This window comes from Dasypus novemcinctus, chromosome 12 (assembly GCF_030445035.2).
Source record: "Dasypus novemcinctus isolate mDasNov1 chromosome 12, mDasNov1.1.hap2, whole genome shotgun sequence".
NCBI classification, from domain to species: Eukaryota; Metazoa; Chordata; class Mammalia; order Cingulata; family Dasypodidae; genus Dasypus; species Dasypus novemcinctus.
Genome location: NC_080684.1, coordinates 15,333,919 through 15,349,899, shown reverse-complemented (window position 1 = coordinate 15,349,899; position 15,981 = coordinate 15,333,919). Strand labels below are relative to the sequence as shown.

Sequence of the window (15,981 nt, the reverse complement as noted above, 5' to 3'; positions counted from 1 at the left end):
CGGAGAAACCCAACTGACGAAAGCTGACACCAGGATCTTCGCTGTTAGCGGGGACCCAGGAAGGAGCGAGCAGCTCCAGGCGTCGCTCCTGGGGGACGGCTGGACAGCTCAGCCCCACCTGGGAGGATGCTGCTGTTCGCAGCTCCGGTTGCCGCCCGGCGATTGGTGGCTGCGCTCGAAGGGAGGGTCCGCTGGCAATGCGACACGGGGGATGCTGCCCCTATCACATGACGGAAATTTCCACTCTTCCCGAGAGGCGAAAAGAAAAGAAAGGAGGGTATCTCAGGCCACCCTTTTCCGATCCTTCCCGGGGATCCCAATCCGGAGAGGGTAGAGAAAGAGGCGGGTGAGTGAAGCTTTTTACGTTTTCCTGTAGACTTAAGAGACCCGTGGCTGGCTCCCAGCCTGGGGGGTGTTTGTGAGTGTGCGCCGGGACACACGCACGTGTTCTTCTCTCAGCCGTCTGAAGTTCGGTGCTGTGGCTCTAACGTGTTGCTAGTCCCTGACTATTATTATTTTCCAAAGGATCACGCTTTGGACAGGTTGTTATTGGCTCGTGGCCGTCCTGACTAGGAATTAAGCCAACCTAGGCATATGGAGAGAAAAGAGCCTGGGAGAGCTCCTGTGTGACTCTTGCCTGGCAGAGGTGATGGTGCTAAGGCGACCTAGTCCCCGGGCGCGCGGGCGGGAAGGCGGCAGGGTGCGGGGTTACCCGGCCCCGCGCCCCGGGATTCCCTCGGCGCTTGGATTTCGCGTGGGGTGCAGCGGAGACCGCCTTGCACCGCTGGGGCCGCCCCGCCTGCCCAGCCGAGGGGCCCCGACCCTGCTGGGGAAGCTGGCTGCGCGCCAGCTCGGGATCCCGCTGGCGAGGTGTCACCCGAGTCGCGGGACCCGCGCCCGGGCCCTCGGGGCGGGGACACGGGGTGTGGGCTTAAAATAGATCCGTCGTCGCTGACAGCTGGGCGGCAGGGGAGGCCAGCACGCGTGGGGTCTCCGTGCCGGGGGTCCCCGCGGAGTCTGCCTGGGGAAGGAGGAGGGAGAAGGCAGTGTGACTGGGGCTGCCTTGGCGCCTCGGGGTGGAAGGTGGGAAGGACGGCCCTGGCGTGCGGAGGCCGGCGTCCCGCGCGGTGGGACTGGGGGCCTGAAGCTCGCCCGGCGACAGGGAGGGGCGGCAGGGAGGCGGGAAAGAGATGGAGCCGAGCAGCCTACAGCGGAGGCAAAACGCGATCAGAGCCCGGACCCGGAGAGGGCGAGGGCGGGCGGGAGAATGAAGAGGCGAGCGGAGAATGAATGAAAGGAGGGGAACAGGTAGCTGCAGCGCGCAGGGCCCCGGGAGGACGGGGTGAGCGCCGGGAGTGGGGAGCCGCCGCGCCGGGGGCCGCGCGCACCCCGAGGCGCTCCGCCGAGAGGTGGCGGGGCCGGGCCCTGCGCCCTGGGGTGGGGGCGGCCGGTGTCGGGGAGGCGCCGGGGCCCCTTAGCTTGCCCTGGGGACCCCGCAGAGCGAGGGGAGAGAGCGCCCTTGTCTGCGCGCCGGAATCCGAGCAGATGCGCTCGGGGCTGCTGGCCAGGTTCCCCGAGGGGCGCGAGCCAAGCGGGCGACCGGCGAGGGCGGGCGGGGAGGCCCGGAGCCCCGGTGCTCGGCAGGGCCTTTCAAGTCCTGGGCCTGGCTTCGCTAGAGCAAGGCTCTTCTTGGTTCTAGTTTTCCGTTTTAGGGTAATCGTAGGCCCTGGAAAAGAGGGACGGGGGCCTGCGGGCGGCCCTGGCGAGGCACGTGGACGCCAGCGCGGCAGTTCGCGTCGCGGTTCCGGGGCCCTCGCCCCCGAGGCTCGCCGCCCTGACCTGGCAGCGCGCGCTCTCCCTCTGAAGGGATGGCTGGGGCGCCTACGTGTTACCTGGACCCATCTTCATTTGTTTCTGGGCAGCTCAAACGTAATCATTCCTAAATTGTGTTCTCTTGGAGAAAGAGCATCCCACACCCAGATCGCTAAAAGAACACTCCAGTTCCAGAGCCAGGGAGCGAGGCGATGGGTTGGGTTTGTGTCAACTTTGGTTAGAGCCGTTTAATAGACCTTCACGTCTGGGTGGGGGGGGGGGGGAGGGGGAGAGAAATCATGCCATGTCGTATGGTTTCTAAAGAGTAGGGGGATTGGTAGAGACGCTCCTTATGCAGCACAACCAGTGTGTTTGTGTGTGTGTGTCCGCTATAGCCTCTCTCAAATTCTAACAAATGCATCTTCAGAAAATCTGGGTTCTGGGTAGAAGTTTGTAGGGAGAGAGACACCGAAGAGACTATCCCCTCTTCCCAAATTACTGTGTTTAAAGACAGGAAGTTTTTAGAAGGCTGGTTTTATGACAAAGCAACAAACAGCCTGGTGTAAGGGGATAAATAACTGGAAGCTGCAGGGACGGGAGGCGAGCTGCTCTGCAGGGCTAGGTGCCCTAAGGGACTAGTGTTGACTAGATTTATGATGACGACGACGAGGACTCTCTCAGGTACATAGCGCTATTATGTTCCTTATACGTTACTAAGTGTTTCCCTTATATTGACATTTGACCCTTTTAAGAACCTTATGAGATAGTTTCGATTGTTTTACCATTTTGCTAATCAGGAAATGGAGGTACAACAGTGTGGGAAAGGCGAAATATTTTTGGAAGTTCCATTTGGGCATTAATAGCTCTTAAATGTAAATGAACAATTCTATTTCACTTTGTGGTTTATCATGGCCAAAGCCAGCCAAGTGACGTGTGAGGCGCCAAAGCTGACTTCTTAGTTTTTTACAGGCTAATCCTCTCCTAAGAGAGTAAAATCATGGCCATGCAATCATACAACTCTGAGGCCTTAAAGCCCCAGGAATGGATTTGTTAAAAGTGGTGTTTGAGAAACACTAGTACCCTATGGTTACATGTCAGTTTCTTCAAAGCTGAGGACAAGTATAATAAATATAGCAGCTTGTAGATTTCTGTGTTAAATATTTTTCTTCTTTTATGTCATTGTCTTTGCCTTTCATTTCTGCAGTGTTTGTCAGGCATCTATACTATCAATTTCATTTTTTTGTTTCATTCTTTGTACTTATTTATTAATATTTAAAATATTTTTAAAAATTCAATCACTCTCTTTAAAAAAACTTACATATACAAAGCAACCATTTCTGTAGAATTAAGACTTTAGTGGGGTTTAATGGGGTTTTATAACTATGTAAAATAGTTACATATTTTATATATATCAAAATAATTACATAACTAATACAAGTTTTAATAATGTGCTTCCATATGCTACCTGAAACCATCTTGCATGCCACAATGGAATATATCCAGCTCTTTAAGAAATACCCGCCCTAATAACATCTTACAGGAAGGGCAAGGGGTAGAAGTAGGGGAGAGACAGAAGAAGGGAAAGGAAGACTCAAGAGCCAGGCTTTGTGCCAAGCTTCTACCTATGGGAATCTCATTCAGTCTTCACAATACTCCAGGCTGTGGGCATTGTTACCTCCATTTTATAGGAGAGGAAATCGAAGCCCAGAGTGAATAAGGAAAAAGAACGGAACAACATTAAGTGATGGTGCTGGCATTAGAACCAAGTCCCTCATAGAGCATATCATCTAATTCCGTTCATTCATCTCACACACGATTATTGAATATCATTACCTTCCCATACTAGGGAGTCTCTTTTATTCCTCTCTCCCCAACGCCTAGCACAGTACTGAGCCAATACCAGGTGTCCAATAAATGTTTGTTGAATAAGTGAATTAGTTTAGTGGGAGGGAGAAAATAAATAAGCAAACAGTTGCACGACAGCCTGATAAGGGCCAGGGAAAAATCAGATTTGAGCACTCTGGCACCTAATCTGGCTTGCGAAAGGGGTCAGGGAACATTTCAAGAACAGGTGATCCTGAGCTAGGTTTTGAAGCAGTAATAAAAGTTAGCCAGGCAAAGAATTGAAGTACTCTCATGAGAGAGACCAGCCTAAACAGAAAGGAGAATTGAGGATTTAAGAGTTCTGTAAGGTGGGAGTGGAGAATGCAAGGGAAGAAGGTAGGAAAGGAAGTGTTTAGGGAGGTACTTGCCTGGCAAGTGTCCCATAGCTCCACCCTCCCTGGGATTTTATGAGTGACCTGTGCTCACTTACAAAGCAAAATGACTGAATGCAGGAATTAGCAATACATTTTTATTATTTTATGGCCCCATAATAGACCATTGTACCTTTTCAGATTCCTTATATTGTTAGGGATTTAAACTGGTGCTTAAATGGGAATACCAGGCTTTGTTTTCCTCTGCATAAGAAAACCAAACTATTTTTCTGCTTCTCAGGGGGATATTCTATTTTAGCATAGATACAATCTATACATCCACATAAATCTCTTCAATGTTTTATGTGTGTGTTTGTGGGGGGTAGGTGACTGGGAGATTTCTATCCTTAGTTTTTAATGGTTTTATTTTTTTATCTAAGTGTATTGTAGAGGAGCCAGGAAGTAAACATGTATTTAAAAAAAAAACAACAAAACAAGGGTGAAGCAGGGAATGAGTGACAATAACAAATATAGCCCTCCTTTTTCCTTATTAGATGTTCATGCCAGTTAAGAGTCTGGTTTTGGGTAGGCTTCCAAATAACAAGCTTCAAAATCTAAACTCTTTTCATTCCAGGCTCAGATATCTGCATGCCTATTCACCATATCCACATTTGTAAAATACTCTTTAATCATACTGTTACGAGGAAGGGAACTCAAAGGGTAAATGGAATCTACAAATAATCCAAAACCTAATTTCAATTAGTAGACTAAATCCTCCACATTTTAGCCTTAGGTCTTTGGGCAAGTTTCTTAATATCACTGAGCTTCAGTTTCTTCATCTATAAAATTGGGCCAAATAGCACCTACCTCAGGAGCTTGTTATGAGGATTAAATGAGTTAATACATGTAAAATGCCTAGACCAATGCCAGATACATTGTAAGCACTGTGTGATTGCTATTATTATCATCATTATTACTTCCACTACCCAAAGCATCATTTGAAATGTTAATCATTGTCCCTATTAAATGCTTGTGTGTGTTTTTCCTCTGTCATAACTAAAATGAATGAAAGGAGGAAATGAAAAGAAATAAAAAAGGATTAAAGAATATTCGTGCAGGATAGTTCAACTCAGAATAATGTCATTCCCTGGATAACAGAGAGATGAAGCCTTCTCGTGTTTCCTATGAGCTCTTTACCCTCATCACTCCAGATAAATCTAGTGTGTATCCGTCATTAAAATGAGTATCTTTTCCAATGCCCTTGTTTCCTCTCATTTTTGTCTGTTTTGTTCACTGCTGTAGTCCTGGTGCCTCACATAGTTCTTGGCACAAACACTCAGGGCATGTTTGTTGAATGAATGGGTAAAGGAAAATCTATTTCTTTTTTAAAAAAATAGTATTTTTTTTCTTCAAATAAACACTTTTTCATTGCACTATCAAAGTCTTTGCAAAATGATTTTGGGTCATTTGTCACAGTTAATGCAAATATTTTTAAAATTAAATTATTGCACATGATTAACAGTGCAGGCTCAAAGGTCAGGCTGTGTGGATATAAATCCCAGTGCCAGGATCATCATAATTAAGATCCTGATTCCAGAGTTGGGTTTCCTGGGTTCAAAGTTCGCTCTGCCATTTTTCTAGCCAAATGACCTTGAGCAAGTTTCGTAGCTTGGAACTATGCTTTATTTTCTTCCCCTGTAAAATCCCTCAGAATAATTTTATCAGAATTAAAGGAGCCTAGATATGTTTATTAAGTTAAACAGCTAAAAGAAACCCTGGTTTTCCAATTCGTTATACTTACGGTGCCCACCTTACAGATCTATTGTGAGGATCCTGCATGGCACATAAGCACTCAGTAAAAAACGTTATTACTATTGATATTATTGCAAATGTTTCTATCTAATTTCTACAGTGAGGATCTGGGGCCCTAATCTAGTCCTTCCTTTTTTCTTTTTCCATCGAAAATCTTATTGATTGTACCTTATCTTTCCTGCGTAGGTTTCTCTATCTACCCTGTTTGTCCTGTCATTTTGCCTTGCGTCATTTCGCCCCTTTTACACAGCAGACTCTTCGGGAGGGGACTTGGCTCTTTGCTTTGGCATAATTGTATAACACTGGGTACACTCGCAGTACTATAAAAATGTTAAAGAAGGAAAAAAAAAAAAAGATGTAATTCACGCAGAGGCTCCTTTGGCCGGCAGTTGGCGGGGCCGCGGCCGGGAGCTCGGTGCGGGCCGCCGAACAGCAGCTCCCGCGGCCCCCGGGCGTGCGCGCGTCGCGGGAGCAGGAGCCGCACCTCCGCGCGCAGGGGGCGCGCAGGCCGCCGCCCCCGGGAGCCCCGCGCCGCGCTCAGGTTTGCCCGCCTGGCTGCGACCTGGGGGGGGAGCTACCAGAGGAGCGGGGCGAGTGAGACCAACTGGGAAGGAGCAGTGAAAACTAAGCGTAGCACAGAACTGAGAAAGGAAGGGAGAGGGCAGGAGCCCCTGGGGAGGCAGGCCCGGGCCGCGCGCGCCGTGGTGAGGCCCGGCCACGTTTTCCGCGTGGCAGCTGTGCTCTCGTTTTCTGGAATTTTTCCAAATGGGAGGAACTTGTTACCTGGCTGTTAGAGAGATCCACCAGAAAGCGTTCGTGTTGCCAATGTCACTTTCTGAATGCCTGAAAGTAATCCAAAGGTTGAGCACCTCATTGATGGAGCTGTTTTAAATAGTCTTGAGAACAGATTGTCACTCTTTAATGCCTTCTTGCCTTTTGAAGCACTTCTTTAGTCACAGCTCACTTTTGTTCCCCTTCTTATATCGGATGCCTTTTTGGCATGTGTCAGCTAGGTTATATTTAATTACACTTGCTTGTTGCGTGACTTATCTATATTTAAACTTTTTATCTTGAAATAATTATACATTTGCAGGAAGTTGCAAAAGTGCACAGAGAAGACCCATATACCTTTCATCCAGTTGTCTCCAATGGCTACCTCTGACATAATTATAATACAATGTCAGAACCAGGATATTGAAACTGGTACAAGGTATATGTACAGGTTTATGTCTCTTTATCATATATATATGTGCGTATATATATATATTTGTGTAACCACCACCACAGCTGAGATGCAGGACTTCCGTTTTCACAAAGCTCTGCCTTGTGCTGCCCCTTCACAGTCATACCCACCTGCTGCACCCCACTCCTGGCAACCACTAATCTGTTTTTCATGGCATGATTTTGTCATTTTGAGGATATTCTATCATATAATATGGGACCTTTGTGAGATTTATTTTTTCCCACTCAGCTTAATGCTCTTGAGATACATTCAAGATGTTGTGTGTATCAATAGGTCATCCACGTCTTTTTTTTCTCAGTGGTATTCTTGTTTGTTGACTATATTTAACAGTATATTTGTCTCAATTACTATACTTATTTAGAATTTCAGTGGGATTAAAGAGGTGCTGAGGTCTCTTGGTGAGGCGAAAAGTATGAGGGCTAAATTTGAATAAATTTTTCTTTTCAAAATAACATTTCTTTGTGATAAGGCAAAAGGATGTATAAACTATACCTTCTGTTAAAACAGGTCAACATTGGAGGACTGGAAAAGAGAAAAAGTATAGGGCAGGGAAAAGGCATATATTTAGACAAAAAGCATAAAATCTTTTTTTTTAAAGTTTCACATCCATATGATAATCTATTCTGTGGTTTTTACATGTTCTTAAGACAATTTAGGTGTCTTGAAACTAATAACAAAAAAGTGACTGCAATAGGAAATTCCCTGCCAGCTATGTCCAGTCACTTAAATGACATTCAGGGCAGAGGGACAGCTGGAAAGGACAGCGAGTGGCTCTGCAGTTTGATAGGCATTACCTAGAGGCAAAACAACATTTTTAGCCCAATGGCAACTGTCAAGAGCAGGATGTCCAGTCCTGAGACGGGACTGTCAGCATTAACTTATTCTGGCCTTTCACCCCTACCCACTAGGAGAGGAGCACCTCCCAGAGGTCGCTTCAAATCAGTTTTTTTTCGGAGGTCTAGGGATTGAACCCAGGAACTTGTCCATGGGAAGCAGGCGCTCAACCACTTGAGCTACATCTGCTCCCATCAAATCAGATTTAAAACAAGACTGTTATTCTCCACCTGAATGCCCAAATCATGGGGACCCTGGAAAGTGGACACTGTAACTGGCTAAGAGAAATGGATCCTTTCTGAATAGTACCTAGAAGAGTTAGGTCTAGGTAGCCAGCCTCTACTGGAGAACTTTCTATCTCATGCCTCACCTCCTCCCAAAGAGAAGGAAAACAAAATATCCCTTATGATCTTCAAGCGTTTGTAAAAACCCATGCCAGTTTTTAGAATTCCACATTTTGGACTTTCAGAGACATATTGTCAACTCACAGAATAAAAGTATCAGTTTGGAGCCCTGACTAGACCTGAGTCTTATTGAATGCATGGCCCTAAATCTCAATTTTTATTATTGACTTCTGTTGCCAGAAAAATATTCATTAGCCCTAAACCTGTAAAAGGACAGAAGATAGGGGGTGCCGATTTTAAAGTCTAAACTTACGAAGGATGGTTATAGCAAGATAATTTATAACTCCTTTTATTGCTAACGCTACTCTTCCAAATCTCTCAAAATCCTGTCTTTCTGACTTTTTATTTTGAGTCAACATTGGCTATCTCCTCTCACTTCGCAGGCTTTTCTGGGTCATGCCTTCTGTACGTGTGCACCGTGAAGGCCCCGCACATGTGGTAGGGCAGATAACTCCACTCTGTCATCTTCAGGAAGTGAACACTGCTGAAAGTCAGGGGGCAAACAAAAGACCCACTGAATTTTGTTTTCCTCCCTTATGTTATGCTGTTTACTTATTTGACTAATGATGACAGTCATTACAAGGGTGCGATCTGAAATGTAAATATATTGACTATGGTCACCAACATTGAAGGCATTGTGTTTTTTTTTTGTTTTTTGAGGGATGATGGGATTTTTTAAAAAAAGCTTTTTCTTTAAAGAGAGAAATAGTTTTTCTGAAAGAAAAAGAAAACTAAAAATGCCTCATATAACATATCAACGCAGAAAAAAAACAAGCATTAGCTGTACAATTAGTTTCAAACTATCTTGTAATACGATAGCAGTATCCACACACTAAAGAAAGATAAAAATAATGCTTTGTTCTTTATAGCAGAATTCCATAAACTTCAAACTCCTCAACCTGGCAGTCAAGGTCAACCTCAGCCAGACTTTACCCAAACATTCCATTTTAGCTCAAGTAGACTCTTGTTGTTTTATTACTGAGGCCAAACTTGTGATCCCAGTTCTTACTGAAACTCTCTCTGAAGTCATTTCATTCTTCCTCTGTGAAACCAGCTCTAATTGCTCTGTCTCATAATGAGTTCTACAGTTCAGTTCCAAATGTTCTTGAAGATAGGGCTCCTATTTTTATTAATAGTGTCCAACACAAAGTAGGTGCCCGACAGTGCTGGAGAATCCTTAGCAGCATGAGCTCTGGGTCCTGGCTCAGCCACTCACTCAAGAGCTATTTGTCTTTTGGTATATGACTTGACCTTTCGGATAATCCTCAGTTGCTTCACTTTTAAAACTGGGATAATAATACCCACCCCACAGGGGTGGATCTTGCAGATGTGATACATGTGATGTACTTGGCACAGCACTGGGCCCACGGTAAGATTTCATTAACAATTTTTATTATTACTACCAGTTATCTGATCGTTAATATAAAAACCTTAAAAAATGATATTTCACACTTTAACAAAATAGGTTACGTCCTGAGTGGGAGATGCAGACCACAGAACTTCACTGTTCCAGCTCTGCTAGGTCTCTCAACCCTTTGCTGTCCCTCTACTCCTATCAACCAGGACCAGAGAATTTCCAGTTTCCTACCCACTGGGTTTGGACACAAATAGATTAAGACAAAAAGAGTCTTCCTTTCTTAGGTCTGATAGAAATAATGTGTGGCTTGGCACAGATTTCATTTTTGGTAAGAGATAATCAAATAATGGATGAATTTCCATAAAGAAGAGAACAAATGCTAGATATTGGCTTCAAAGAGTGATTAAAATAATCTAATGGTTAGTCATCTATCCTTGAAACTATTTACAGATACAACCTGTACCCTTAGAAAAGTGAAACTTTTAATGAATCAGCTGGTTGTTTGATCTACCTAAGACTAAATGGTTAGGTTTTCTGACATTCCCCTACAAACTGATTGCTATTTCACTGAAAACAGAGCTTTGATCAAATCAAGGGTAAAACTGTAGCATGATTTTCGTTATCATCAATGGCTAAAACAAACCCCTTTTGTATTTTGAATTACAGGTCTAAAAATGTTGCCTTTAGACCACGAATGCAATTATACACAGAACAGTAAGGTAGATTGGGTTTTGAGTAAAAGGTGCAGTCACACACAGATTCTGATAGTAACCTGTTCCTGGGGTTGCACCCTAAGTATAATGACTAGTTTAAGTTATCGGAATGCTTTATGCCTGTGTTTCCAAGCAGCAACCTCTCCCACCCCAGATGCCTCCAAAACAGGACTTTTTAGTTAACTACACATGCACATGAACGTGTTTAAATTTCACAGGCACAGAAAAGAGAAACTCTGCTCGAAATTCCCCACTTGCCTAGCTGAGAGTAGAGAAAAACCCTGGTTACGTGGTTAGGGAATGTAGTGTCCTGGTTAAAAGGAAATTAGTTTACCTGCCAGGGATTGTTGATTTTCAAAGAATTAGAATGCAGTAAGGTTCATTTTAAAACAAAAAATTTACTGAGCATGGTTCAATTTTTCAAGATATCTGAGTGCCTCAGGGTCATCATTGTAAATGCTTTCTATGATGGGAAAACTCAAAAGTATGAGTTCATAGAAAGTTCTGGACCTTTGAAGTAATTTTTAGTATCTTCCTTCTGCTTTCAAACTTTTTGGGGGGATATCAAGGAAAGTGTATGTAGTAGTTCTAAACTAGGAAACATACAAACTTTTAATAAGGGATATTTCTGTCAGGGAGAGTCTAAAGTAGATAGAATAGTAGATAGAATAGTATCTTCATCCAGTGTCTGGCTTCATCTATACTTACACCTTTTACTACTCCCAACACAATCACTATTTTTCTTTAAGATCTTATTTTTATTTATTTTTCCCCCACCCCCACTCCGGTTGGCTGTTCTCTGTGTCTATTTGCTGCGTCTTCTTTGTCCGCTTCTGTTGTTGTCAGCGGCACGGGAATCTGTGTTTCTTTTTGTTGTGTCATCTTGCTGTGTCAGCTCTCCGTGTGTGTGGCGCCATTCCTGGGCAGGCTGCACTTTCTTTCGCGCTGGGCGGCTCTCCTTACGGGGTGCACTCCTTGCACGTGGGACTCCCCTACTTGGGGACACCCCTGTGTGGCAGGGCACTCCTTGCACACATCAGGACCGTGCATGGGCCAGCTCCACACGGGTCAAGGAGGCCCAGGGTTTGAACCGCGGACCTCCCATGTGGTAGGCGGTCGCCCTATCCACTGGGCCAACTCTGCCGCCCCCACAATCATTATTAATCTATTTCAAATCAAATCCAAGTCATCATATAATTTCATCCATAAATAATTCAGTATGTATCTCATAAAGATAAGAACTCTTTGAGAACAACCAAAATATCATTATCATATCTAAAAAAACCAACATTTCCTTAGTATTATCGAATATCCAGGGGTGTTCAAATATCCCTGATTGTCTTTCTGTCTTTTCTTTTTACCCTTAGTTTGTTTGAATTAGGTTCCAAACTTGGTTCACACATTCATTGGTTGATATGTCTCTCCAGTCTTTTAATTCATACATTCGACCACCCCTCATTTCTTTTTATTTTCTCTTGCAATTTATTTATAGAACAAATCTACTTGTTTGTTCTATAGAGTTGCCCATATTCAGAAATTCATTGATTTACACACTTTTAAAATGTATTTCTCAAATTCCAATATTTTGCTTTCTCAATCTCACCCTTATAAATTTGTTTTCCTTTTTAAACATAAACTGTTCCTCATTGGTCCGGTGCCTGGTGGCCTTGAGTCTGTGGAGACTACATATTGCCTAATTTAGTCCAAACATCTTCTTACTAGCCACAATTTATCTCTTTCTTCCTGAAAGGAGCTGGCTGGCATGCCCTTTCAATCAGGTTTCCAAATGCACCCTGATGCACTCATTCAGAGGTGCTTGCTCAGCTATCTCTCAGATTGCAAGACATAGCCAGTCAGTAGTAGGTGTTGTCTTGATTTGAAAGACTGTACCCCATGACACTGTTTTAAAAAGTACTTTTCTATTATTGATCTACATAGAAATATTTGCCATGCAATGATAATCTGGAATTTGTGATAAAATACTAGGAGTGGGGGACTGGTGGTTTAGATGAGATATAATTGGTCATGGTTGATAATTGTTGAAACAAGACAATGCCTACATGAAGGCTCATTATATTATTCTGCCTACTTTTTATAACTCTTAATTTTTCCATACATAATAAGAAATAAAAATGTACTTCATCTTCGAAGCTAACTAATGAGACATTTGATTTTGGGGGCCTATCTTACGCTACTTGAGGAAAGCATCATCAGAAAATCATGTCTAAGCAACACTGTACTCATTCTGCAAATCTGGTTTGCCTAAAAATAATCTACCTTTAACCTTAAAAAGTCATCATATAATAATATTAAAATGAAACGTGAAATGGTTTGGAGTGAATCAAGATTTGACTCACCGAGAGGTGCTTCCTAGGTATTGTGACTTGCCTAAGCTGCCTTTCTTAAGAATACTAGCCTGGCTTGGGAAGCGGATTTGGCTCAAAGGGATAGGGCATCCGCCTACCACGTGGGAGGTCCAGGGTTCAAACCCCGGGCCTCCTTGACCCGTGTGGAGCTGGCCCATGCGCAGTGCTGATGCTCGCAAGGAGTGCCGCACCACGCAGGGGTGTCCCCCGCGTAGGGGAGCCCCACGTGCAAGGAGTGCGCCCCGTAAGGATTGCCGCGCAGCGCGAAAGAAAGTGCAGCCTGCCCAGGAATGGCGCCGCACACACGGAGAGCTGACGCAGCAAGATGACGCAACAAAAAGAAACACAGATTCCCAGTGCCGCTGACAAGAATACAAGCGAATACAGAAGAACACACAGTGAATGCGCACAGAGAGCAGACAATGGGGGGAGGGGGAAGAGAAATAAATAAAAAATAAATCTTAAAAAAAAAAAAAAAGAATACTAGCCTGGCTGAACTCATTGACATGTCCCTGGAAGTCGACTCAGAGCTGGCAGAAGACATTGGATATTTTGTCATAATCTACAGAATTGTGCAGGATAGAGTATAAACTATAAGGTAAACTGTAATCCATGGTTAGTGGCAATGCTTCAATATGTGTTTATCAATTGTAACAAATGTACCACACTAATGAGGGATGTCGTTGATGTGGAAAGTGTGTGGGGGCATATGGAATCCTTTTTATCTTTTAATGTAATATTTATATAATCTAAAGCATCTTTAAAAGTAAAAATAATAATCATAGTAAATAAATAAAAGCTGGCAGAAGACTTGCAGAAGTGGAATGACAGGGCAAGACCCAAACCATTTGATTATTCCCTAAGACAAAGATCCTAGGATGAGTTATGAAGGTCACACTTCCATGCCTTTCCTACCGCAATGCCAGATGAATACTGCAATGCCAGATGAATGCCAAGGCCCGTCTCTCCAAGGCGAAAGGCAAAGGCAAACCTTTCCAGACACCTTTTTAGTCTTATTTCTCTTTATGCTGCTCAACTGTTGAAAAGATAAGAGAATTCGGTACCTGTGCTTCCACTAACCATATGAACAGGAAAGTGCTTTTTGAAAGCATTTTAGCCTTTATTAATAATAAATTTTTATTACTTTATTCATGCTATATTTAAGTGATTTATTTGATAATAATTGTTTAATTTTACCTATTCAACTGCAAAACTCATAGTTTATATGAATTTGCTTCATTGTATCTTTTCTGAAGGTATATGAATTTAACATCATACGTATAAATTCCTAGTGAGTCCAGTTGAGGATAATTAAAGGAAAAAGAGAAGTAACTGTGGCAGCTGAAAAATGGAAAGGGAAGTAAAATGGATGAGAGGAAGGGCTTTGGTGGGAAGACGTGGGAGATAGAAGAACTTTGGGGTCACTCCTTAGAACTGGGTTTCAGTTTAAGGGCAGGGAGCTATAACAGTGCAAAAAGGGCAGGCAGCTCGTGCCTTGTGAAACACTTCTCAAGCCGTGGGTTGAAAACATGTGTTTTTGCATGGCAAAGGGGCAGGCTTGAGAAATAATCTACTCATGTAGGCCTAGTAGGTTAATCAAAGGTTACCAGAAGTTTTTCCATTTCAAGCATCCAAATTAGTTATTATTTCTAGGCTCACACTGGGAGCTGGCAAGCAGGAGACAGCACCTCTAATCCATAAAATGAGAATGGCACTGGATTATAAAAGTGTTTTGATGTTTTTTCATCATTTGTAACAAATGTACCACACTGATGCATGGTGTTCATAATAGGGTGGTACATGGGAACTCTGTATTTTATGCATGGTTTTTCTGTAAACCTACAACTTCTCTAATTAAAAAAATGCATTGGTATGTGCAAGTTTACCTATAACAAAGCAGTATGGGTTTGCAATTATGATGCTCAACTTCTGTTGAAGTTCTGGAACAGAAAGACTCTGAAAACGTTTTAGTAAGGAAAAGATAAATAACTGAAATTGAATTATATTTTATTATTACTGGTGTAAGATGTAAAAATATCATCAAATATCAATGATATTTTTACTTTTATGCATATAAAAAAATATTTTACAGATGCATGCAGACCTGTCCCCAACCATAGAAACTGTATCTTCTCCATAAGCTATCAAATTGCTTAACCAGGAATCTTCTTGCCTTGGTCTTTTCAGGAATTTAATCCTTTCCATTGTGAAAATTACTCTATACCCAGGTCTTCCAATCCCCCTAAGCCGTTACTTCTTACCATCACTTTTAAAAAGATCTCCATCATTGAAATAAAAAGCCTGGTGATGCCCCCTTGTAATTCTTTAAATAAAATTAATATTACATATGTTCCTATTCCTTAGTCCCTAGCTTTATAAATAATTGTATCCATGGCCAAAATATTTAGAAAAGCAATTCAATAGCCCATGTGAATATATTTTTATTCCCCTTTATTCTCCACAAAAATTAATTGATAGAAAAATAAATGAGGACAGCACACGTGAATGGGGAGGAAAATAAATGAGGGCAGCATTCTTTTAACAGGGGAAGGAAAAAGATGGTCAAAGATGGTGCTTTCAAATGTCCCATGAGAGTTAGGCTACCAAAGACGTTGACTGAGGCCAAAAGAAGGCCCAATCAGCTGCCCACCTAACAATAAACTACAAATGATTTTTTCATAGTAAAAATAGGAGAAATGTTTTATACTTGAACTTTAGTTTTTTTCTGTTTTTTAGTTTCTTCAAAGTTCACTTTTAAGAAATAAACTTCTACATATACAGAGAAGGTCAGGCAAAATTAAAATAGGACACTATATTTAAAGACCATGCTTTTATATAAAAATGATAGTCATTAACCCAAATTTTTACATTGCTATGATTGTGTTCTTTGTCAGAGATACCATTATACATCTAAACATACTTAACATTTAAGATTCCTTTTGTAAAAAATAAAAAAAAATAGTATTTGGAAATATTCCAAGTAAAATTTTTAGAAATATTCTTATGGTCCTACATTAAAATATTATTACTATCCACATTTCCATTTTGCGAAATATCTAATCTGTACAACTAAACCTGTTTTTTGCCTGTTTCTTTTTTTTAAAGTTCTCCTTATCTTAGAAGTACATACATACTTTGTGTTGTGAAGGTTGCCATGGCAAGTCCATATCATCTATTAAATACCAGACGAGAGTAAACAGACATTGCAGCAGACGGAGATAGTGCTGGAGGCATTAAGACTGCGT

General features: G+C 42.6%; 1 protein-coding gene across 18 annotated transcripts in view; it reads left to right on the top strand.

Annotated features, from left to right (window-relative positions):
- The first annotated feature begins 206 nt into the window (after window positions 1-206).
- The window catches only part of SLC38A4 (solute carrier family 38 member 4), a 69,118-nt gene continuing 53,343 nt past the window's right edge, over window positions 207-15,981 (top strand). For 4 of the 18 annotated variants that reach the window (XM_071218796.1, XM_004470422.5, XM_004470424.4 and 1 more), the window contains exon 1: window positions 5,997-6,360. The gene's annotated coding sequence lies outside the window, so the exon portion shown is untranslated. Of the gene's footprint in view, window positions 347-810; window positions 1,309-5,996; window positions 6,361-15,981 lie in introns of those variants that run through there. The other 14 variants (XM_071218801.1, XM_058307872.2, XM_058307868.1 and 11 more) reach the window with 11 other exon arrangements.